The sequence below is a fragment of the Thunnus maccoyii genome, chromosome 8 (assembly GCF_910596095.1).
Source record: "Thunnus maccoyii chromosome 8, fThuMac1.1, whole genome shotgun sequence".
Taxonomy (NCBI): Eukaryota; Metazoa; Chordata; class Actinopteri; order Scombriformes; family Scombridae; genus Thunnus; species Thunnus maccoyii.
The window spans coordinates 10157802-10182291 of NC_056540.1; the positions used below are offsets into that span (position 1 = coordinate 10157802).

At 39.9% G+C, this 24490-nt stretch overlaps 1 long non-coding RNA gene across 1 annotated transcript in view; it reads right to left on the reverse strand.

The window, feature by feature from the left end:
- Positions 1 to 24490, reverse strand: part of LOC121902529 — a 54406-nt gene that overhangs the window by 584 nt on the left and 29332 nt on the right. The gene's annotated exons all lie outside the window — the stretch shown is intronic.

The window sequence follows — 24490 nt, forward strand, 5'->3', positions numbered from 1 at the left end:
AGGATGGAAGAAGAGGAAAAATGACTTGAGGGCATTGCCAGTCTCTCCCTCATTATCAGAGTGAGAATGAATCCTGCTCCCTTAGAGGCTGTAAGGGATAATCAAACACACCCAGATGCAGATACACACACACACACACACACACACACACACACAAAATATCACAAACACCAGAAACACACACACTCAAATGCACATATACAGTATGCACCTGCAATGAGACAATAGTGTTACCTGAACTTGACACAGCTTGTAACAAGACATGTAACATGATGATGTACATCAAGACACTTCCTCTGTACTAACGCCGGATCTGTCCATATCTATTACATCACAACCAGCCCACTTTTAATCTATTCATATCTTATACTTGTGGATGCAGATTATACATGATTATGATGCTAATACAGCATGATACTAGTGCAGCGGCCTTGAGCAACGCATTACATTAGCAGCTAAAGATCAAAGTACAACAATACAACAACCAGCAGTAATTGACAGGAACGCTTCCAGCAGCTGCCTGTATGGGATATTTATGGTAATAAATAGGTCATCCATGTTTCTATTGCTTGAGGCCAAGGAAAGTCTAGTCCACCCACTGCATTAATGCGTAGCATTGCATTTTCATCAAAATATCTCTCAGTTTGGACAGTATTTATCAATATCAGAGCAGGCGATAGCAGCATTTCTACAGAAGAGGCGTCATTTGATTCAGAATATGCGATGTAACTAATTGCACGCTGGGGTGGAGGAAGAATGAGAAGGGAGAGAAAGAGAGAGAATGATACAGAATGTGAGTCAATCTATTCAATGAGGGCTCATTTTAAAATGCTTAGAAGGTAGTATTGAAAAGTGCCCTGCTATGTCCATTGATTAACAGTAGGTATTAAGTCTCATAAAGAGCTCATTACGCTTCGGCATCCATCACACAGGCTATTAGGAGTTCAACCTTAATGTGTTTGTACCTTGAATGGAGGGTGAGGAAATAGAGAGGGATACTGGCTCAGAAAATGCGGGGACATTGTGACTGGCATTATGCAAACAATGGGCAAACAAGGCTTTGTGAGTGTGTGCAGCTGTGTGTGCATGAGTGTGTGCTGAATACATATGATAGAGGTTAGGGATATGATTATGATTATGTTAAAGATGTTCACAATTTTGGGAAATTTGTTTATTGGCTTTAAAGTTTGACGAGAATATCAATACCACTCTCATGTCTGTTAAGTACAGAGCTGGTGCTAGGAAGTGATTAGAAAACTGAAGCAGGTGCTTCAATCGAATTCAAGGCAACTAGCCCAGCTACCTTCAAAGTAAACAATACCTCTAATAGCACCTCTAAATTGACAGATTAACAAATGTTATCTCGATTGTTTAATCCCTACACAAGCAGAAATAAAAGAAGGACACTTTTTTGGTGTTATGGGAGAGTCAAATGCTTTAACTGTTTATCCGCCCACCCCAATACTTCTGTGCAGCTTCTCCACCTGTAGTGCTGGCTGCCTAGCAACATGACAAGAAGATACACAACAAGAAGTTACACACCTGGTTGATGTTCAACAAAAAATAGTTACAGTACCCCCCCCCCCATAATATTATATATTTTATATATATCCCCCAAGTGTATTGATACACAGTTAATATGTGTACCAGGTGTTCTTCATGTGGGGACTTAAATCTGTTTACAGTCACATATGGGGACTTGCCTCCCATAATTCATTACATTTTAGGCTGAAGACTTTGTTTAAAGTTAGGGTTAGGTTAGGGTGAGGTTATGGTTAGAGTCAGGGTTACGGTTAGACGAGAAGTGGTTATGGTTAGGGTAAATCTCCAGGAAGTGAATGTAAGTCAATGTAATGTCCTCTGAAGTGACGGAAACACAGTTGTGTGCTCTGTGTGCGTGTGTGTAGCTGTCACATGAGAAGGAGGAGAAAGGACACAGAATGAGAGATAGATGGATAAAGCTGAGACAGACGAGGGGGTCAATCACGAGATCTGGAACGCATATCAATCACATTCCACCCACACAGGTGTTTTCCTCAAGGTCGCTGAAGCACACACCTTTGTACACACACACACACACCAAAACTTTTGCTTGTTAATTACTCCGGTGACAGCGGCCCAACCTCCCCTGATCATCACACTGAAGCGGATTATCTCATTTATCAGAAGTATAATGACTTATTGTCATTCCGACTAGTCACATACCGTAATTTCATGGTATGCTACCAGTCAGGCACACAGATACATGCATATTTATATGCAAACACCCAGACAGACTCAGTAGACAGACAAACAGACACACAAAACTGTGCAAACAGCTGCATGAGTCTGCTTGTAGCTGCGTTTCCTTGACAGACAAGAAAGGGTGGTTAGATGAAGGAGAAAAGAGACATGCGTGTGACCGTGAAGTGACCATGAAATCCAGGCAGAATGAGAAATGTAATTGGAAGACGACAGGGAGGGTGGAGAATTCATTTTGGAAATTACAGAGGTGAAGTTTGGTACAGATAATGGCCTTTTCTCTGAAAATAAGAGCTTGGGAAGAGAAATATGGAAAGTGACACAATGTAAATCCACTGTAACTAGAAATCACACCCAGTTAATAGGAAGCTAATGATATCAATGGATTAGCAAGCCTCAAACAAGATGAACCCCTTCAAGAACAGAATCCAAATATCAAAGAAAAGAAGGAGGCAATATAAACTGTTTTGACACAGACAAGGCTTTAAATACAGATGCAGCTATTTTAAGAGACAGTTTTTTACCCTATCACGTGCTCCAAGACTGTTTCTCACACATGGAAAATGAGCAGACTAGCTTTTTAATGTGTCAAAAACCAGACACATCTGACACATTCTGTCACAACAAGATATATACAGATTAAAATTGTAAACAAACCATGCCCCCCCCCCTCCCCAAACATGTCAAATTCTTGCTGAGGTGGCAAATTCAGTCAGTCCACACAAAGTGAAACAAAAATATTGCCAAAACAGCAGGCCACTGAAAGCAATATTTCAGCAGTTGGTGCATTAGTACATTTATGGTTTGAAATTGCCTGCAGGTATTTTGTGCTTTGTTGCATCATGCCTCAAATCTGCCTGAAGAAATGCTGCAGAAACAACCCTCTCTGGGAACACGCCGATCACAGTCGACCTGGCTCTGCTGTGCATATTATTTCACTGCATTTGTAATGGTTACATGTACATTGGCTAGATACCCAAAGACAATTAGCTGCAAAGATTCCATCCAGCCACTGCTCTCATTTATCAAATAAGCATGAAGGTGGTGTGTGAGTGCTATAGATGCTGTTATAGGGCCATCACACTGCGGGAGGCTTCCTGTCCAGATGACTCTTAATGCAGCCAATGAGGGTGGTGCACAAGCAGGGCATGTACACCGTCTGTATGAGCTACAAACTATCCTGACTTATATATTCTTGACTAAACTATACAACAGAGCTTGCACAGTTTCCAGTTGTCGATATCAGAGCAGGTAACTGAAATATACATTCTGTATACTTCCATTTCATATGTTATTGAAATTATGATTAAATATTATTAATTTTCAAAGCTATCAGGTTATAAAATTAATATAGGAAAAAAAGGATTAATGGTAACTGACAAAAGTATAAATCAAACAATTTAAAGTGCAAAAAAAGAATATTAAACACCTTGGTTGCTATATTAGTTCAGATAAGTTAAAGCTGTGTAAAGATTTTCTTTCTTCTTAATTAAAAACCTTAAGCAAGACATTGACAGGTGGTCTGATATGGAGATTAATTTAATGTTTTATTTAGAAATAATTATATCCATTACCCCACCAAAGTTTGTTTTGAAATATGTGAACTCACTTCTTTTTTTTGTTTATTTGGTCTAACAAAGCTCACAGATTAAGGAGAAAATTATTGCATTATCCCTGAGAGGAGGGAGGCCTAAACCTTTCCAATTTAGAGTTTTATCATAACACAGCTCAAATGATTTATACTGGTCATAGAATTAGCAATACCAATGAGGAACCATGTGTAGATATTGAAAATCAGTTATAGCCTAATAGTTTAGTGCTAGATCTTTTCTCCAAGCAAAAATAACAAAAAATAAACAAACAAACAAAAAACTCCCCCAGTAAATATTTGTAATTAATGGTACATTAAATGCTTGTTTAAAAATGTAAAAAAAAAATAGGTCAAGAAATACAAATCCCAAAACATATTCAAATTTTGAATAACCCATCAATAAGTATTCAACTACACTGGGAATTCTGGATAAACTGTGGAATTCAGAAATGATCATATATTATAAACCATAACTCAGTACTTTCATTGCAGGAACTAAAGAATAAATATAAACTAAAAAACATAGATTTTTTTTTAAGAATTTGCAATTTCTATTCTAAATAAAGGGATAAAAAGAGATAATTAGTATAGGTGCTGTATGCAATATTCTTACCAAGCTGAATTCGATGAAGAATGAAGAAAACATATATAACAAATGGAATAGAGATCTTGGCATGGTAGATGCAAAAAGTAAATAAATAAATACATATATAAATAGAAAAATGGAAGGGATGTTTATAACTCACATATAAAATTACTACTAATGAAAATTTACATCTAATTCATTATAAATTAATGACAAGAATATATACTATAGTAGAGATGGAATTCATAAATTTGACACCAGCTCCTCAGATAGATGTTTAAAATATGGCATGCAGAGTGACTTCCTCATACATGTCCTTTGGTAAATTAGAAAGATTTGGAAGAACATTGGAAGATGGATTTCAAGAACTTGTAATTGTAAAGCTGTATTTTCACCAATGATTTGTCTCCTTCAAAATGTTGGGAAAATAAGACATCCAACTGGATGGCAAATTCTTTATTGTCAGTAGTTTATAAGAAGCTAATATTGCAAAATCGGAAAATGAAGAAGCACCTACACTTCAAAAAAGGAAAACATTCATGAAATACTACTTGAGTATTGAAAGGACAATGTCGGAGGAAAGCAACAATTTCACAAGATATAGAGTTTAGTTTATGAAACTCTGTAGATTGAGTGGAGCCGCAAAATCACCCAGCATCCATAAATTTTAAGGAACCCTGTGTTTTGTCTTTATTTCTTCTTTATCTTGTTGTGTGTGTTTGTCTGTGTGTGTGATAAGTATGTATATGTTTGTGTGGGTGGGCATGCAACATTTACTTTGATGACAACAGAATGTGACTATACAGTACTTATGATTGGCAACTCAAAAAGGTTCAAATCATGAAATTTGATTTCTTGAAGACATGACAATTATGTAATAAGTTGAAATATTGAATGTATTGTATTGAGACCCTTACTCACCCTTACCCTTACTGTATCTCTTTAAGCATCTTATCTTATCTTATCTTATCTTATCTTATCTTATCTTATCTTATCTTATCTTATCTTATCTTATCTTATCTTATCTTATCTTATCTTATCTTATCTTATCTTATCTTACTGTCAGATTAGAAAAGTCTGTAAAGCAGCCATCACCTGGCTCATTTAATTCAATTGTAACCAAACCAAAAGCAACGATCATCCAACAGGATTGGCAGCTAAAAGCCTGATAAAACTCAGCATGGAGCCTCTCCATCAGAAAATTCATCCACTCTTCCAACACTCTTTGTCAACAGGAGATGAAGTTGGTGTCTTTTTCTTTCTTTCTTTTTTAATTTGAAAGGAATTTGAATAGCAAAAAAATGGGCTATTCAAAACACAAGGCCCTGTTATCACAAAAGACAAAACTGTGGCTATAAAAGCATTTGGCTTCAATTTTCTGCTGTTTTTGTGCTGCTGCTCAAATTAAGTTGTTTACACAGTTTGTTCACAAAGACAAAGAGCGGAAGACACAGAGTGACTGAGAGCAACAAAAGAGTAGATGGGGAGAGAGAGGAGTACAGAGAGGTTGCGAGAGAATAAAGAGGAAAAGCAAATTGTTGTATGAAGCTTGTATTTAATTGCACATCGACAAAAAAGGTGCATGAATCTTGTTTCTAGAAAGAGCGTCTTACTCAAGGTTTGAATATCGTTAAGATTAAAATATTACACATACAGTTTATCAAAGCATCCAATTACATGTTCATATTTCCCCTAAGAGCAGCTTACACTTGACATTATATCTTTAGTGCAAATCCTTATTATCCTGATGTTTAATTTGTTGTTTTCAACAGTACAATCTTTTCAGAGGGTGCACAGTGAACATAATTAGTATTAAGGATGTATAGTAATTAATAGCTTTTTCAACAAATATCTGATTATGTACAACATATTTTCAATTGCACTGTATGAATAACAAATTTAAGCTGCATAAAAAATGTGTGTGCGCGTGTGTCTAGAGAAAAGGCTAGCGGGAGCTTTAGTGTCAGGGCCGGGCATCCTGATTACTTCCTGCAGTGTGATAGAAGTGTGTGTATGTGTGTACAGAAAGTCATAGTCACATATATTAGCATATATAAATATTCCTGTATGAATCCACATCTATAAGTGAGCCATGACCTCTCTCTTTCTCTCTGTCTCACACACACACACACACATACACACACACAAGCCTGCCTTGTATGTGCTTTGGACGGGGATCTGACTGAGAGGCTCCACACCATGAAGAGTCATTAATCATGTCTTCGATCTCGGTTGGCATGTTGAAAGTGCACGCACACACACAGAGACACACATGCACAGAAAAAAAAAAAAAAACAACTACTTACACACACACACACACACACACATGCACACAAGGTAAAATGATGGCTGGGACTGGCTCCAGTTCAACTGGAAACTGCGGCCCATTTTGGATCCAAGATGATCTGTGAGCCAACAGCTGAGGGGCGTGCAGGACAGGAAACATTTCATCACTCTCTCTCCCACACACCTCGCCCCATTACCTCCAACACCTCTTTGAGCCAAATAGCAAAAATCGCTTGCTTATTAAGTGTGATCGGTTGTGGTATTCACTGGTTGTGTCACTATTTGTATTTGTATAAATTGGCACGTTTTTTTCCCCCTGTCATTGACATTGTTGTGATATTGATACACTACAGTTATTTTTGTACAATCCGCCATCATAATAGCACATTGCAACAAGAGTAATGCTGCCTCTGACATCCAAGAAGACGTCAAATTCACATGATAATTTCATGATGTCAGTGGTTAATGTGTCATTTGCATTTGAATTTCCAACAAGTTGGTTTTTGAATGCCATGCTGTTGTGCAGCAAGCTCTCATATCTCAGATTTTGGAGCCTCTCATTAGCACGTGAAGACATCATCAGTCAGCGGTAGACTTTACAAATGAGGCTGCCTTTCATCTGCACTGCCACACAACAATAAGGTCACTTACGGAAATAATATAAAATATACTCTGAACTTTGAACCTCATTCTATCAAGTTTCAAGTCTCTGCAACTTGATTTCCATACTGTACTGAAATGAAGCGAAACCAAAATGACATTGAGCAGTCTACAACAGTATTGTATGCTTTAGAAAATGTTGAGGAGCTTTTCAAGGGACTAATAGCTGGATTCCATTGAGACTTCTCAGTTAATATTGAATACTTGTTGAATGCATTATTTGTGCATTGCTGAACATTCTATCTGAATGAGTGAACATCCCTTGTGATCAGCCTGCCATGAATGGCAATAATTATGAAATTTCGTTGAGGTCATAAGAGTCACGCATCTCAAGGCTTGCATATGTGAATCAGAGTTATAGTCCTTGCAGGGGAGGAGATGGATGAAAGTTGCTACACTGATCAGAAACTGTGAAGAGAACTCATCCACCTTCCATTTTCTCCTCTATGTCTCTTCTCCTCTCATCCTCTCATTTGTCAGGGTGGAAATGAAGAGTGGGGGTGTGGGTACAGGGGCAATCCACCCCTCTCTTTTCCTTGCTCTCTGTGCTTGTGTAATCTCCACACTGGGCTGCAGAGTGCCACAGAGCCTCTGTTTATTAGACTAATCCTTAAATCCACATTCTGCAGGCCTCGCAAACGCCTCGCAAAGCTCTAATCTGACTCAAAACAAAGGGATTAGAGACGACAAGGTCCCTCTCTCTGTCTCTCCGTGTCTGCCAGAGTGGGCTCGGGGTGACGCACACATGTGCTGAGAAACACACTTGCACTGTTGCATGCTCTTGCCTGTCACACCCATATTTGCTAAAGACTGATTGGCGCATACAAACCCTCGTGCACACACACATGCTTCCTGTGAACACAAGCTGGCTATGACAAGACAGGTTAGAGCCAAGGTGCAAACAAACTGGGTAATTACACAAAGCTCAAAAACTCATGGGAGAAATGACGGACAAGATGAGAATGAGCTGTGGGAATAAGACACACTGACAGCGATGAGGATATAATCAGAATAACCAAAAAAAAAAAGGCTTATATTATAGACTCATACAGTTGCAAAAACAACAGAGGAAGAGAATTTTTTACACGCTAACAGTGAATGCCAGGATTCCACTTCTGGGGGCTACAGGCTTGTTACAGTGTGCCGGCAAAAATAAACCGCCAACAGATCAATATTTGTCCAGTATTTATCTGCATTAAAGGGCCTTCACATCCATAACAGGTTCTGTAAAAATGCAAGAATCATCTCACAATTTATAGCTCACTTGAATTCTCCACAAAACCCCGGCCCTTTTTAGACAGATGCCACGGTTGTGACAGGCATACTTCAGACTTCTTTTTTATTCTCCCTGTGTTCTTCACACAATTTTAATCACAATTTCATTCTGTTTCTCCCCAATATGGCAAATGAATAATGCAAAAATTCAGCGCTGAAATTGCATTCGCTCAGTTGTTAATGCTAATTTTACACTGCAATCTTTAAGTAACAGCGAGTCCGTTTACCAAACGTAGCATGTAATAATGTTGACAAGTGGGCTCAGTTTATTTTCTGGCTACTTTCACACACTTACCAGGTTTACTGCGCTGTCTCTAAACGAGACAGCCTTTAAGATACTTTGCTTTTTTATGTGATAGAAAAATGCAGATAATCCAACCATGTACAACAATAATAAATAACCAATATTTAGGCAATGTCCAGCACAGTGCCAGTGTGAACAAGGTAACCGTAATGTATCACCTAGTGCACTTGAAAGTTGTGAATTTGTTTGGCCTGAATGATGTCTATTAATAGCCTAATAGACAGTTTAATATGCTACCCAACTGACATTTACCTCACTCTACTGCACCTTAGTATAAGTCTTCTGCAACAGGGATTGTTGCCACAGCTTCTGCCACACAATCTGCCATTGTTTGATCATCAGATGATAAGGATCCAACCGAACACCTGCCAGCAGAACTTCATTTAAGCAGGTTTCTCTGCCCCTGCTGCTACGAGTATGCACCATGCCAACAAGGCCAGATTCACCTCTGAAATCTCTCTGATTCTCCCATGTTAGTGTTGTTTCACTTGTTAGGGGAGGAGAGCTTACACCTTTTTTTTTTTTTTTTTAATAATTGCTGTTGTGTTCATGCACTTTGATGACTTTAACAAGTTTGTAGCAAGTCAACTTTATCACAACACATACTTTAACTTCTCAATAGCTTTTCTCAAGGTGAGAGAACATAGTGTCTTCTACACAGATACTATGTTTGAAAGTTATAATGAACAGTGTGTACAAACCATAATGTTTCTTTGAAAGAGATGTATTTCCTTTATTGTGTTTGTGGAAGAATATGAGCAGGCTGGATGTCTGCAATACCATGAGTCCTTTGTACAGAAAGTAAGTGAGAATGATCTGATTGTAGTGTGACATTGTGGGATCATATTCTAAGGTTATGGAGCACATCCATGCTGTGATATGCGTCTGACAAGATGGTGAAGGTCATATGTCATATAGAAAGGCATATGGAAGTCTGCAGATGGATAATGTCAGTGAAGGGGTCGCAGAGGCATGCTACCTGTTCTTTTATTCAGTGAGGGAATTCCTGCACATCTTCATTCAGCGATATTGCGCCCATGCTGGTATGTGTTTGTGTGTGTGCTACCATGTGCATGTGCGAGTGTGTGGGCTCTTTCACCTATGCCCTAGGAACTAGCTGCAGCACAGAGAGTCAGGGCAAACTTTGCTGCTGTACTGCCAGTGAGTTATTAAAACAATCGAGTGCTGACAAGCCCTGCATTCTGTCGCCGAGGGAGAGGGCTAAGGCTTAATAACTCAGTGTCACGCTTTGACATTCTTACCATCTGTCTGGGTAAAATATTCAAATGTGCAATAAATGTCACTGGGGACAGACGGTGACACTGTCTAATTAACACTATGACAGAGGTGACACACTGAGGGCTTTGGCTTGCTTTTACTGTACAACATGCATCGTCTGGGTGTGTGTGTGTGCATGTCATGCAATAGCTGTATGCAGAAGTGAAATACTGAGGGACACTGTAGTCGTTTTTACTGCCATTCTGTCTCTTTAGAGGAAAGTCAGTCACTGTTTAACTATACAGAAAAGTGTAGCACTAACACACACTTTAAAAAAGTGTAAATGACAGCAGCTATAGGGCTCTGAAAACCCTGGAGCAGTGAATAAATGCCAGAGAAGAGTCATTTCCTCAGGCTGAAATGTCAAATAGGGGCAGAGCGGCGAGGAGACCAGATTGTCAGCCATATATGGGTGTCTTACTTCAACCCAGGTAGATATATGTAGGTCAAAACAAGCTGCAGTGATTCATTTTTTAACTTGAGTGGGACTACTTTTTTTCTTCCATCCTTCATCTGTGTCCGTGGAACAACAATCTTCAGAGATGTGAAATTGCTCATGATGACGTATGAAAGCTGAATGGATTTTAGTAAGCAAACCTTCAACATATTAACTCTGTGAATGAACAAAATATGTCCTAGATGTCTGTTTTGTGTTAACCTGACCATAAACTAGGTGAATAAACTGACAAATGTAATGAAGGTATGTTTACCATATTAGTTCAGCATGTTAGCATACTATCATTTGCAAATTACCACTTCACGCAAATTAGAGGAGGCTGATGTGAATGTAATATTTGGTTATAAACCAAAGTATATAAGTTTGAACTTATGATGGCACGAGATGACACTGAAGTGGATTAATTTATCCTGATGGGATGTGAATATTGTGCCAATCCATCCAATGGTTGTTGAGATATTTTGCTCCATGTTCATGGTGCTAGAAAAAACATCAGGGCATCATCATTCAAATACATTGTCCAGGAACTGTACCATGTTTTGTGCCAATCCATTAAGAAGTTGTCAAGCTGTTTCTGTGAATAAGTGAGTTAGAGGAAAAGTTAGGGGATCAACAAAGTAACATGTTGAGTTACTCATTACCACAAAAAAGTTACCACTAATGGTAATCAATGATTTCTATGAGACTGTTTACACCTATTGAACGGTGACAATATTTATCTGTGTGTCTTGTGTGTGTGAGCACGCTCATATTCAGTATACTGTATCATACACGCTCTCATTTGATGCTGTTCAAAAACATGTGGCTTGACTATTGCTGTGCAAGGTCGGTACGGCATCAGTTCGTTTTCAGGTAGTTAAGATAAGCTTAGAAATGATAGAACAGTGTTATTCTGTAATCCTCTACAAATAGAATAAAGCCACTCTTAATAATATTGTATCCAAGCAAACAACTTATTAAGCAAAAAAAGGGTTACAACTGTATATTTTTATTTTCAAAATCACATAAAAGTACATAAAACGCACACTTTTACCTGCCAGAATTAGTTTTAACTTTGAGCACCTGACAAATACACGGCTCTCCTACTCTCTGCGTTTCTCTCTCAGTCTGTGCTGCTCTCACTATCCCTCTCTCTGTATTCTGTGAGAGGCTGTTGTATGAAGCACCTTTAATGGGTTTGTGAGGGATATATTGGACTTCAGTAGCAGATTTGACACACTGTGTGTGTGAGCGTGTGCATGTATCTATAAGTGTGTGTGCTTTTTGGATTGTCATGTAGGGTCCTATATTACGGTGCTTTTCCACTTGTGTTACTGTGTGCACTCACACTCCAAAGCCATTAGATTCTATACAAAATCCTGAAGCTGAGAACTTTGAAGCTGAGAGCGGTGCAATCGAAGGGCTGGTATCCTGCAGAGCACGTCTCTCTGCTCTTGATCTCTGGTACAGTACTGATCCTGACTGCAGCTACAGTTGCACTTTCACACACACATTTTGACTCTGTTACTTTATCTGTTCTCTCCAGCCCACATATGGGTGCCTCTGTCTCTGGATGCATGCATGCCACCGATATTTCAGAGCTAACACAGATAAGTGCTTGCCTGCTTGGGTCTACATTGTTTTGTGCCTGCTGTACTGTGAATACTTCTAATGCCATCAACTCATCGTCTTGGAGTGGTGTTTGTGCCTTCGGGGGCCAATAGAAGACAGCTATGGCCGCTCCAGCACCAATGACATAGCTGACTGGTCCCATTTAGCATGCTAGATTTAGCTTCATTAGAGAGGATGTGGCTGGGAAGGCACACAGAAGAAATGAAATGAGGGGTAAGAGGGGGAGACGAGGGAACGACAGCAATGCTTTTGCAGGGCCACTCTGCAGTAGAGCTGGAAAAAAAGCCAAAACCGTCTCATAAAAATACCTTATAAACCAATCATATCCTTAATGGCTACCCAATAGAGAGAAATGGATTAATGCAGCAGATGGAGTTAAATTAAAAGCGCACCACACTGGGCTAGATTATAGCACACGTCGCTTATCAGCAAGATATAGCATGCAGTTTACTGGTTTCCATGCTGTACTTTGGGGTACAATGAGTCATAATGTTGCTTAATTTAAAATATGTGAAAATGCACATCACTGTAAGGATGAAATTATGAAAACTAATTATAAAGACTATAAAAAACTATTCATCCAAAAATAATCTTTAATTTCATATTCAGTCCTCCAAAAGTGCTCACCACAAATAAGGACCTGAACAATCTACCTGATGGGTGGGATATATTTAGAAATATTACATAATCTGTCATGCAACATGTAATCCTTCAAAGCTGTGTCTTAATTCAACAAATGTCCCACTTTGGCATGACAGAAACAAATGAGCTATCACATCCAATTGGCAGATTTGTTTCACTTATATTATGAAAAATACGTTTGTAAAATTGAAAATAAGAATAAATGACTTGTCAAGGTGTATAGTGTTTGCAGTGATGAGACAGAGAGAGGTGTGTCGTGGCAATTAATGTGTGGCTATTTGAGAGGTTATCTAGAGGACTGGTGGCAGCATCGGGAACGTAGCTCGGCTGATATCTTGTGATCTGAGCAGCACAAAGAGCAACGGATGAGATATGGCTCCCCCAAGGTCATCCATCATGAGAGGCACATGTTACCTCAAACCTTGTCCCTTAGCTCCAAGTGTGCACGCACTTGCACATGCATGCAACCCCAAGCAGACAATATCACAATAGAGTGCTAGAGGGAAGAACACAAACACGACAAGGCTGCAGATATGTGCGTGTGTGTTTGTGTGTGTGTGTTCATGCCTCTGCGTGTGGTCTCATGGAGCACATATCCTCCAGAAACAGAAGAGCACCACACAGGTCATCGAAAGGCACCCTGCAACAAATGGCGTGAGGTCATCACACTTAGCCCCGGCCCTTGCTCTGGGTCAATGTCACCATAACTGCTGGTGATAAAGAGGTTTCCATGGTAACCAGGGGGTTTCAGCAAATTCACAGAGGAGAGAGGAGCCCTCTGGGTGTGCATGCCTCACAGCACCTAGACCCCTGGTGATTTATCCCTCACAGCTCCTGTACAGTACCATACTAAACCATTAGGATGCAGTGATAAGAGATAAACATAGTCTAGGACAGAATTGGTGGGGAGATAGGAGAGAACACAGCCTTCTCAGTGCCATGTGAAATTCAATCTATACTGGTCATGCAGAGAGGTGATCTTTTTTTCCCAGAACAGCTAGGCTGCAATGTCCAGCACAATAATTTTGAGTTACAGCTGTTAATAACAGCTTCCGCTGCCAGTGAAACTACACTAGCAATCAGTGTTTTCATGTTGTCCGTTATGATTGCAATAGACATTATAATATGCAAAGGCGATGGTGGGAAAGTTGTCTTTTTTGTCCCACGCCTACACTGGCACTTTAGAAAACCCTGTTGATGAAAAATGTTCTGTAGGCTGCCACTAAAGCGAGGCCAAAACGAAGCTTTAAAATATAACTCTGCAAGTGCATGAAATGTTTGAAATCAATAGCATCAGAGGCCATTTTTAAGATCCACCAGAGGTTTGAAGACATTTTTAAGGTCCACATGAGTCCCACAGTCCCTCCCCCTGAGCTGGGAAACATCAGGGAGATGCTGCACACTCTTTGCACCTGGCTTCTGTTCAGCTAAGATTTACATACTCAGAAAACCTTCCCGTTTCAGTAAAAGAACAACATGGAAATGTATTGTTAAATGTAGTAGTTATAATAGCAATACTAGTAGTTATAACAGTAGTAGTACTAGTGAACATAGTACGTGCCTCCATGGAATTTATGTCATATTATTATTTATTATTGTATATGTATAGATAGTTGTAGGTGTTTTCATATTTGTCTCACTATACAGGTTCATTTTGACTGTTTTTAATGTATTCATTTCATATAAGCTGCAGGAATATTCAGGGTCTCGACTCCTCAACCTTTGAGCTGAAAAGTGGAAACCCTGAATTCATGAAATCTATCAAAGACGTTGATGTAATTGTGTTGACAGAGACATGGTGTTAAAATGATCTGCTCACTCACTGTCCTCCAGGATATAATGAAGTCATGGTGCCCTCTATAGAATTCAAAAAATATACGCAAGGGCAGAACATCGGGGGTGGGGGTGGGGATGTTCGTGTGGTATAAAGGAGATCTTTGCCGTCAGATCTCACCAGTAAAACAGGGTAGATCACATATTTGGTTAAGGTTAGATCAAACCCTGGGCATGGCTGATGGGGATCAATATATTGCGCTATTTATATACCCCCAGTAGATTCTCCTTATTTTGAAGAAGACATTTTTGAAACTCTTCATTCAGAAATGGCCTATTTCCAAGCCCAGGGAAACGTAATTCTAATTGGAGATCTGAATGGACCAACAGGAACTGAACCTGGTGTCATCTACCAACAGGGCAATAACCATGTGTTTGGTCAGTTTCCCCTGTTTACCACCCCAACCATCACCCATTGGAACAACCTTGACTCCGAAATAAATCAAAGTGGCAGGGAGGTAGTGCATCTTTATTGGGCCTTAGGCCTTTACATAGTTAACAGTAGGTTCAGAGGGACTCTTTAGGGAGATTCACATACTCCTCACCACTTGGATCTAGTGTAGTAGACTATGTAGACTGGCATGGACCCCGCCACTATCAGTGCATTCACTGCAATCCCCCCCTTTCAGACCACAACCAAATAAATGTGTTCTTTAAACTCTCAGGTCAAATGTGTGATACAAAAATGGCACCCAATAAGCTGTATAAATTACAGATGGGACAGATTCATAATGGCCATGAGCTCACCTGATCTGATGAATGACAAAAATCAGGATGTCCCTACCAGAGATGGTGTGAACAAGGCCATTGATGAAATCAATATTTTATTTCATAAGGAAGCTACAAAAAGGCAAAATTTTGACAAATGGTTTAATCAAGAATGGGAGACCATCAGAAAAGACATGAGAAAAATAGCAAATGAAAAACATCGCTAACCAAACAACCCAGCCTTACACTTTAGGTATAAAGAAATTTTAAGCTAATATAAACATACAATTAGGAACAAAAAACAAAATTATACCAACATGAAACTAGAAGATATTGAGAATGACATTATCAAAATATGTGGAACAACTTCAACACAAAGCAACCACAAGCATTACCATTCAAAATGGTGACATCTGGGGAGCACTTTTTGAAAATCTGTACAAAGACATACCCATAAATCTAATTAATTCAGATCAATGTATTATAAAAGAAAAACTCCAAACATTAGAAGACACAATTAAAGACTATCAAAACCCCCTTGATTCCCCAATTACTTGGGAAGAATTGACCACACAGACAAAATCTCTCTGGCCAAGGAAAGCTTTTGGTCCAGACAGCATTGAAAATGAAATACTCAAATGCAGCATCCCAGAGATGCAGGAGGCAGCGTTGAAGTTGTTGAATATCATATTACAGTCAGGATGTTTTCATGACATCTGGTGCAAAGGGCTCATTTCCCCCATTCATAAGAGTGGGGACAAATCAGAGACTAGTAACTACCGAGGCATCTGTACCAGCAGTTGTGTAGGTAAATTATTCCGTAGTATTCTAAATAAAAGATTACTAGATTTCCTTGATGAACACTCCATCTCGAGTAAAAGTCAAACTGGCTGCCTCCCAAAACACTGCACCACCGACTATGTATATACCACTTTAATTAACAAAACATGTGTACCAAACAAAATGTGGTGAGATATTCACTTGTTTTACTGATTTCACGAAAGCTTTCAACTCTATTTGATATGAAAGGGCTCTATTACAGACTCCTACATTGTGGTATAGGAGGCAAAATGTATGATCTGGTTAAATCAATGTGTTTGAAAAATGGGTGTGCTGGAGACAAACAAACAATTGAATTCTTCACCCAGAGAATAGGTGTTTGTCAGGGTTGCAATTTAAGTCCAACTTTATTTAATGTGTGTATAAATGAACTTTCCTTTCAGTTGGATCAATGTGCTGTTCCTGGCCTCTCCCTCCTGATAGAGAGATGAAGTTTCTGTGTTATGCTGATGACCTTGTTCTAATGTTTCTTACTGAACAAGGACTACAGCAACAGATGGACATAATAGAAAGATGATGTCAGATGTCAGATGTCAGGAGAACAAGTACCAGTTTACCATAAATAATCATATCATTGAACATAGTATGAGATATACCTGCCTTGGTATAACCATAACAGTATCAGGGAGTTTCAACATTGCAGTGAATGCATTAAAAGAAAAAGCTTGAAGAGCTTAAATGTAATTAAGAGATTATTTCATAATTTTCAAATTCCAATTAAAATCTGGCTTAAAATATCTGATAGTGTGATCCTGCCCATTGCGCTGTGTGGTAGTGAAGTATGGGGTCCACTCAGTCATCATAGCTATACCCATTAGGACGAACATCCAACTTCTTCCAACATCCTCCATCTTTACATGCAGAATTCTGCAGATAAATTTTACACGTACACCAAATAATGCATATAGAGCAGAATTAGGTAGATACCCACTGATAATTAACAAAATAATTAACAAAAGGGAGCACTCAATTTTTTTAATTAACTTAAATGCCTAGACACCCTCCGTTCCAAAACCCTCCAAACCCAAGAGCGGAGCCCAGGAAAGAGTCCCCTATGTCAGTTAGTGCTGAGCCTAACTACCCCCTCTCAGACACTCTCTGACCAGTCTCACATCAATCCAAATTATAACACAATGTAAAGAAACCTATTTGGAACATTAGAAAGAAAAAACTAAAAGCCAAGGTAGATTAGACTGTTATCTGGCCCTAAAAAGAGATAATGAATAGGCAGAATATCTTTTTACTGTCAGAGATAGAAAGCAGAGACAGATCCTGACCAAGTACAGGCTCAGTGACCACGAAGTGGCAATCGAAAAAAGATGACACAAAAAAATCATGGCAACCAAAAGAAAACAGAATATGCAGTCATTGTTCGACAGCTGAGGTTGAGACAGAGATGCCCTTCCTCCTACAATGTAAAACATTCAGTGAAATAAGGAACACTTACTTTAACAAGTTCAACTCTGTAATTTCAGATTTCAAAGAGCTTAATGATCTCTCAAAATTAAAAATACTCCTAGAAGAAGGAGACAGGGCATATTATGCTGCCGAGTATGTATCAACATGCCCCAACCTGAGGGACAGTGAATGACTATATAGTAGTGGTTTGCCTGAATACAAATACATTATTTGGCAAAGCACAAATAGTGTTGTTGTTTTTTTTATACGAATATTTGTTTCATACAAATATTTAAAAAATTATTTGTTTTCAGGGAGAAAAAAAAACATGTCTAATACCAGCGCGCAGGTTGGTTACATCACTATCTCAGTCTCTCTCCTCTGATCCACTGTTACTTCTATCAGTAGGTCTCAATGAGGGGAGTCACATCCACCTGCTACATGACGCACATTTCCTAATTTGGACATCACTCCTGGAGTTGGGGGTGTTCCCCAAATATAAAGCTGAGCTGCTGACACACACCAAGTGCTCCCAAGGGACTCTCCGTAACCTGTTGTTCCCCCTCTCCTTTCCACAAAGGTAGGTTGTAAAAAATAGGCAATAAATGAGTTCAGTGCAAGTGCAAAGCAAGAATTGCCTTTGAAGTTCTTCCCTACGCGTTACACACTGTGCTTCATCTGTGTTATGTGTGTATAAATAGGTAGAGGTCTGTCTGCAATGAGGCAATGAGTGAAGTTTTAGCTCAGTAGTCAGCGCAGTTGTCTATGATCTGGGAGAATCCAGTTCAAAACCCGGTGTGAGGACCTCCTTCGTAAGGTAGTTTATTCATGAAAACTTATTGTAACACTTTAATTTTCTAAGATTAAAAGCGTAATAAAACCTTTTTATTTTAAGCCTCTTTCCACTTTTATACGAATACAGATACAAATACAAATAATTTTGCTGCCTCAACAAATATAGATACAAATACAAATACTGGGCTCTCTGCACATCCCTACTATATAGAGCATATAATATATATAGCAAAATAATTAATATAATCAATATATGTCAATCTTAATGTTGTGTTAATGTTCATATTATTGTTATTTTGTACTGTCCAAATATTTAGACAAATTGTATTTTGATACTTTGGCAACATTGTTCTCGAAACTTTCATGCCAATAAAGCCCATTGAATTGAATTGATTATAGCTCTGTAGGGAACTCCTGTAACCAAAGAACCCTTGCAGCACAGTCCTTTTTTATTTGTGTAGTAAAAGAAACAGCAGCAGCAGCAGCAGCAGCAGCAGCAGCAGTAGCTGTTTCAGATGTGGCATGGAGTGGTCAAAATAATAGTGGTTGTATTTTGGTGACAGCAGCCGTACCAGTCTTGTATATAGTGCTATATTGATGAAGATAGGAGTGGAGTGTTCTCCCTCCTCCTCCACACACAGGCCTATATTGGATTTCACGCTGGCTGCCCATTCACCAGACACTGCAGTGCATTCCTAACCAAAGGCCTGGAGGCAATACGGCTGCTTTATTTGTTTATAATGTTCAGGCTTCCCGCAAATGGCTTGCGCTGCAGTCCCGATAACTGTGCATAGTTACATTTAGGCAATCGACTGGGCTCGTTTCGACATGAGCGCCGCAGCTCAATTCATTTGGAATGGACTAAAAATCCAATAGAGTTGTCTAAGTGGGAGGAGGAGGAAAACGAAGAGGAGGAAAGAAATGTAGGGAAATGAAGAAAGAGAGAGCAGAGGAGGAGGAGGGGGGCGTTGCTGGTGCTGTAATTTAAAAGGGATAACCTGCACTGATATACCTCTGTAAAGAAAGCTGTGTAGTGGAAAATACAGAGAGAGAGCATGTTCAGCTTCTCCCACCACCATGCTGCCTCTCCCATCTTCTCCTCCACTCAAATATGAATGACAGATCAAATATTGATGCCCTCCCACTGCTGTTGGTTACTAAACATCCTTCTCCAACTTCCCACTGTCTCTGAATCTATCTGCACAGACCTCCGACACAACTATGTGTATCCCTCTGGCTACAGCAGCACCCATAAAATCTATGAAGAGCTATCTGCCAACTTTCACAACTACACTTCCATTAGATAAGACTACATCTGAGACAAATTCCCTTGAAACACTGTCAGAGTGAAACTCTAATTTACTGAACTGATGACAGATGATGACACTCGCGTGACAATGCAGGAGAAATTAAGTTAGCAGTGTTGCAGTAGGTTGTCTCAGAGATGACACACAAATGACGGCGTCTGGTAAGTGAACTGGTGTGAGTCATGTCATTTCAAGTGTGTGCACCACCAGCCTGAATCATCATTGCTTGTGTGTGTGTGTGTGTGTGTGTGTGTGTGAATCTCCCATCATCTTCACTACCCTGCTCCTTGTCCTCTGCCAGCTGCTCAGCTTCTCACTCCATTTGCTCCAGACTTCATACACATCTGCCCACAGAATCCATTCATCTCTCTCACACTCGCTCACACACACACACACACCATCTCTGCAGAACGCATAAGCCAATGGCCAACTCAAAGCAGAGCAGACAATCACTCTAGTGTGTCACGTAGCTCCTAAACACTTATCGCTGCCTTGTGACATGAACTAACTGAGCAACAGTGGCAGGCGCTAACCAAGGTCAGCTGAAAAATCTGCCTTTTCTGCCTAATTACTTTTGCCTTTCCTCCAGCGGATTCACTCCACAATCTTCCTCTGTGTGTAAAATGGAACGTCCTTGCAAACTTTAGGCGATGTCTCAGAAAATCCTTTTCTACGTGGTTGTAGCAAATAAAAAAATCTGAAGTCTCCCAAAGGCTCTTGTGAAGTGAAGGATGAAAGCCAGTGAGCGGGAGAGTGGGTAGAAAGCTGGAGTGAGGGGTTTGATGCAGTCTCCTGAGTGAGGGAAGGGAGAAAGAGAAAGAAAATGTAGGGGAAAAAGTGTCCTCTGAAAAAAATAATAGCTCATTGATGCAACCATTTCCCCTTAACCTCAAACAGCAAGCTTCTGGGCTAAAAAGGGGCAGAAACCAGGGAGTTTTCTTGAAAAAGAAAGGAGAAAAAGGCATCCGTCCTCTGCCTTTTCTCTCCCTCCACCCTCTTCCTCCCTTTTTCTTTAGGCTCTTTGAGCAGGAGCGGAAGCATCTCTCAGAGAAATGACACTTCTTATACAGGAATTTGGTTCTGTAATTAACCTGCTCATTTGCTAATTTGACTGTAATCAAGCCTCTCATCTTTCCCAGCGGGGTGCCAGAGCTCTGAGCAGACAAGACAGGAGAGACAGTAGCAGTGAGCTCAGTGATGAGTTGCATCAAGAGCCTCCTCTCCTTTACTTCTCCTTCTAAAAAAAACAAAAAAAAAAACCAAACAAAAAAAAAAAAACCTGCATGCTCACAAGAATGAGCAAACAAGTTCAGGTGAAATGCATAGTGGAGGCTGACACATTGGTGTAGTGTAAAAAAAATTGGGCAGTGAAGGACGAGACTTTCCTCAGGGCTGCTCATGTCTGCTGTAGCTCTGCTGTGTGTCTCAGCCCCCGCAGCCGCTGTTAGGCACACACACACATTTTAAGAGAAAAGGGAAACATAGGCATAGGTATTCTCCATTCAAGACCATTCAAACCAAACTATCCAGCTGACATTTACATCTGTCAAGACGCAGCATGTGTCTTTTTCTTCTGCCTGAATAATCAGAATTCAGTATACCTCTTTTGATTCCCTCTTTATAATGCTCTTTTATTCTCACTCTTTTGCTGAGTCTGTGTCTATCTCCTCTCTCACTCACATTCAAACGCAGCGACAGACTCCCCTATACAGAGTGGGACTCTATCGGTTGCTAGTGGCAACAAAAGTGTGGGGTAATGGCATCAGACCGGCTATTAGTTTTGATATGAACTTCATAGTTAACAATTATAAGAGCACGAGAGAGACAGAGTCATTGGGGCAACATTAACATGCTGCCTGTTAATCCATTAATGGGACTGATTGAGCCACACTCCAAACACAACACTTCAGCCTGAGTAACCTGATCAGTCTCAAGACAAGCTCAGATTCTGATTGGGCGGCAGCTCCGCTGCCTTTGCCCACTGAAAATCTGTTCATTGGATGAATTTTAGTGTAATCGCTCCAAGCAAATGGGTGATTGCATCAGACAGCTCAGATGCATTAATTTCATCTATGCAAAGGATTCATAGTTAAATAGAGAATAATATACATAGGTGCTGGATTTTCAAAGACTTGTTCATAAAATTTAAATTAAAGATGCAATGGGTGAAATTTGAATTTATTATTTTGATTTATGGTGAAATTACAACCTGTGAAGCATCCTCTGATACACAGGTGGTTGTGCTAACAGTATACTCCTTAATCTTCCAATTAGTGTGACAGACTGATGTAATAAAAAGTAGTTTAATCCAATTTGCTGATCATATGCTATAGAGACAGAACCATCATACTTGTGAAATCATTTAAATATCATACTTTGATCAAATTAGATAATCCTTTGGTGGTCTGCGTTAATTGGCAGAAGTACAGTCAGAAGGAGAGATGGGGGGAGGCAGACAGAGATGAGGAAATGGGTAGAAGTTATTTAAGAACAGAGAGGGTCTGACTCAGAAATGGGCTGCCTGACAGTCGGTTTCAAGAGAGAAAAAAAACCTCTTTGACGCATCGAGTGTGACTGAGGAAGTTCTACTCATCCCAGCCTTTCCTCTGTCATTCTCTTTATATCTAATAGTTTTTATATATAATTCATAAGCCAACCGCTACCAAACTCTGTCTTATAGTTGCTTCTTTAACACCTCATCTCTTTCTTCCAGCACTGATCTGTGGTTATTCTTGCTCTCCAGATGACACCACAGCAGGTGTTGTGATTGGAGGGATCAGCTTGTCTCAGCCCAATTAGACGCTTGGAGAGGTGACCAGGAGCTGGAGTAATCCCTTAATGAGACTAGCCCACTGACATACTTGTAACATGCACAAACACAAAATGTGCCACAAACACACACATGCACGTGAGATACAGCACGCGCTACTGACACATTTACTGGGATTCAGTAACCTACACTAGAAAGGCGCCAAGCTTCTGTAACAAAGACATAGCGTTTACCAAAGGATACAAAAGAATCAGCCCAAAAAGGACATAAGGTGAGGACGGAGCCTGTGGACTAATGATTGGTGCATTTTGCTGTGTTGTCTGAGGCATCTCCATGCAGTTGCCATCTCTACACAAAATGGGAACAGCACAAAAGGAAAGTGGTCGGTTGGCATGACGACAGCTGCGAGTCAAAGTCTAAAGAGCTACTGGGCCCAATTATGAATGTTTGGTCAAATGTGCATGTAAGCACACACCCACACACGCACGCACACACTGACTGGCTGACATGCACATGGGTAACATTCTCCGCAGATGCACAAGTCGTAAAGGTGAGCAAAAGATGTGTCTCTCCAAAAATAATCCTCTTTTTAAAATCTCACAGGTATGCCCAAAGCATCATCCACAGTCCCAGAATGCATCTCACCCAACAACCACCATCTGGTGTTCCAGTCTGAAAATGACCCTTAGAGGGACCCTTACATGGCTTTGACCTTTGTTACAAAACTTTTCCATTGATGTATTTATGCAATTTTCTCTAATAACCGCAAAGAGTTGCCACAGTGAAAATAACTTTGCTACTTCCAATGAGAAGGGTAAAAACAACAAAGGTGTGTAGGGTTTAAAAAATAGAAATTTGTGTTACTTTTAGTTTAACTTAAATCTTCAGTAGCCTCCAGCAGAAGTTTCTTGTAGGCTCCTGGCTTTAATGTAAGTGTTTCTGCTTTCTCTATACTATACAGAGACATAACTTGCCTACTCTTCAAAAGGCTGAGCCGCATCAGGGCCGCATAAAAAATTCCCAGATGAAGCAAGATCCAAATGAGCCGTGTGTTGCAGTGGAGAAGAAGTCAATAAAAGTGGATGGATTTTCGACCGGGGAACAATTATGTGTTTTTTGTAGTGAGATGATGTTTACCTCAGTATTTTGTATGGTTTGTATGTGTATCTTTCTGTCTGTGAGTGTATCAACACTTTTTCTGTCTTTTTCTACAGACATAAGTGTAACTCACCAATCAGATATGCCTGCACATAGTGAGCCTGATATGGTCCTGAGTCCTGATGATTGTGTGTATACATGCAGATTTCTTGAACTATTCACAGCCTTTGCCCAGCAACCCTGCACCTCCAACCCCTTCGAGCGTGGCCAGAGGGGAGATAGGATGGAAGAAAGAACACACACTCCAGTGGGATTATGACTATTTTTAGATAAGTGCCCCCTGGCTGTGCTAGAGTGCAAACATGTACCTGTGACTAATCTATTACACACGCATCGCACGAGTCCCACGCGCACGCACGCACATACTCTGCATGCATGCAGATCTGCCCATTCATGGTAATAAAAAGGATGACACACTTGATGCATGTTTTAAAGATGGCATGTGTCACAATATACCACTTTTTTAACTGCAGAGGTGACTATGAGGCTATCACAGAAATAAAAACCAAAGAAGGGAGTATTTTTTCATTTAAGAATAAGACTTGACACACGTACATGCAGCCTGTGTGTTTGGGCTTTCAGGCCTGTGACCCCCTCACCCCGAGACAAACCACAGTTGCCACAGCAGCAGTGTCGCCACCTAACCCTTCCCCTCCGCTCTCACCTCTACAGATAGAAAGGTCCCATCTAAGTTTCAAACCCTGTAAAATATTCATCAGCACTGAAAAAAGAAAACTTTTAATACACATG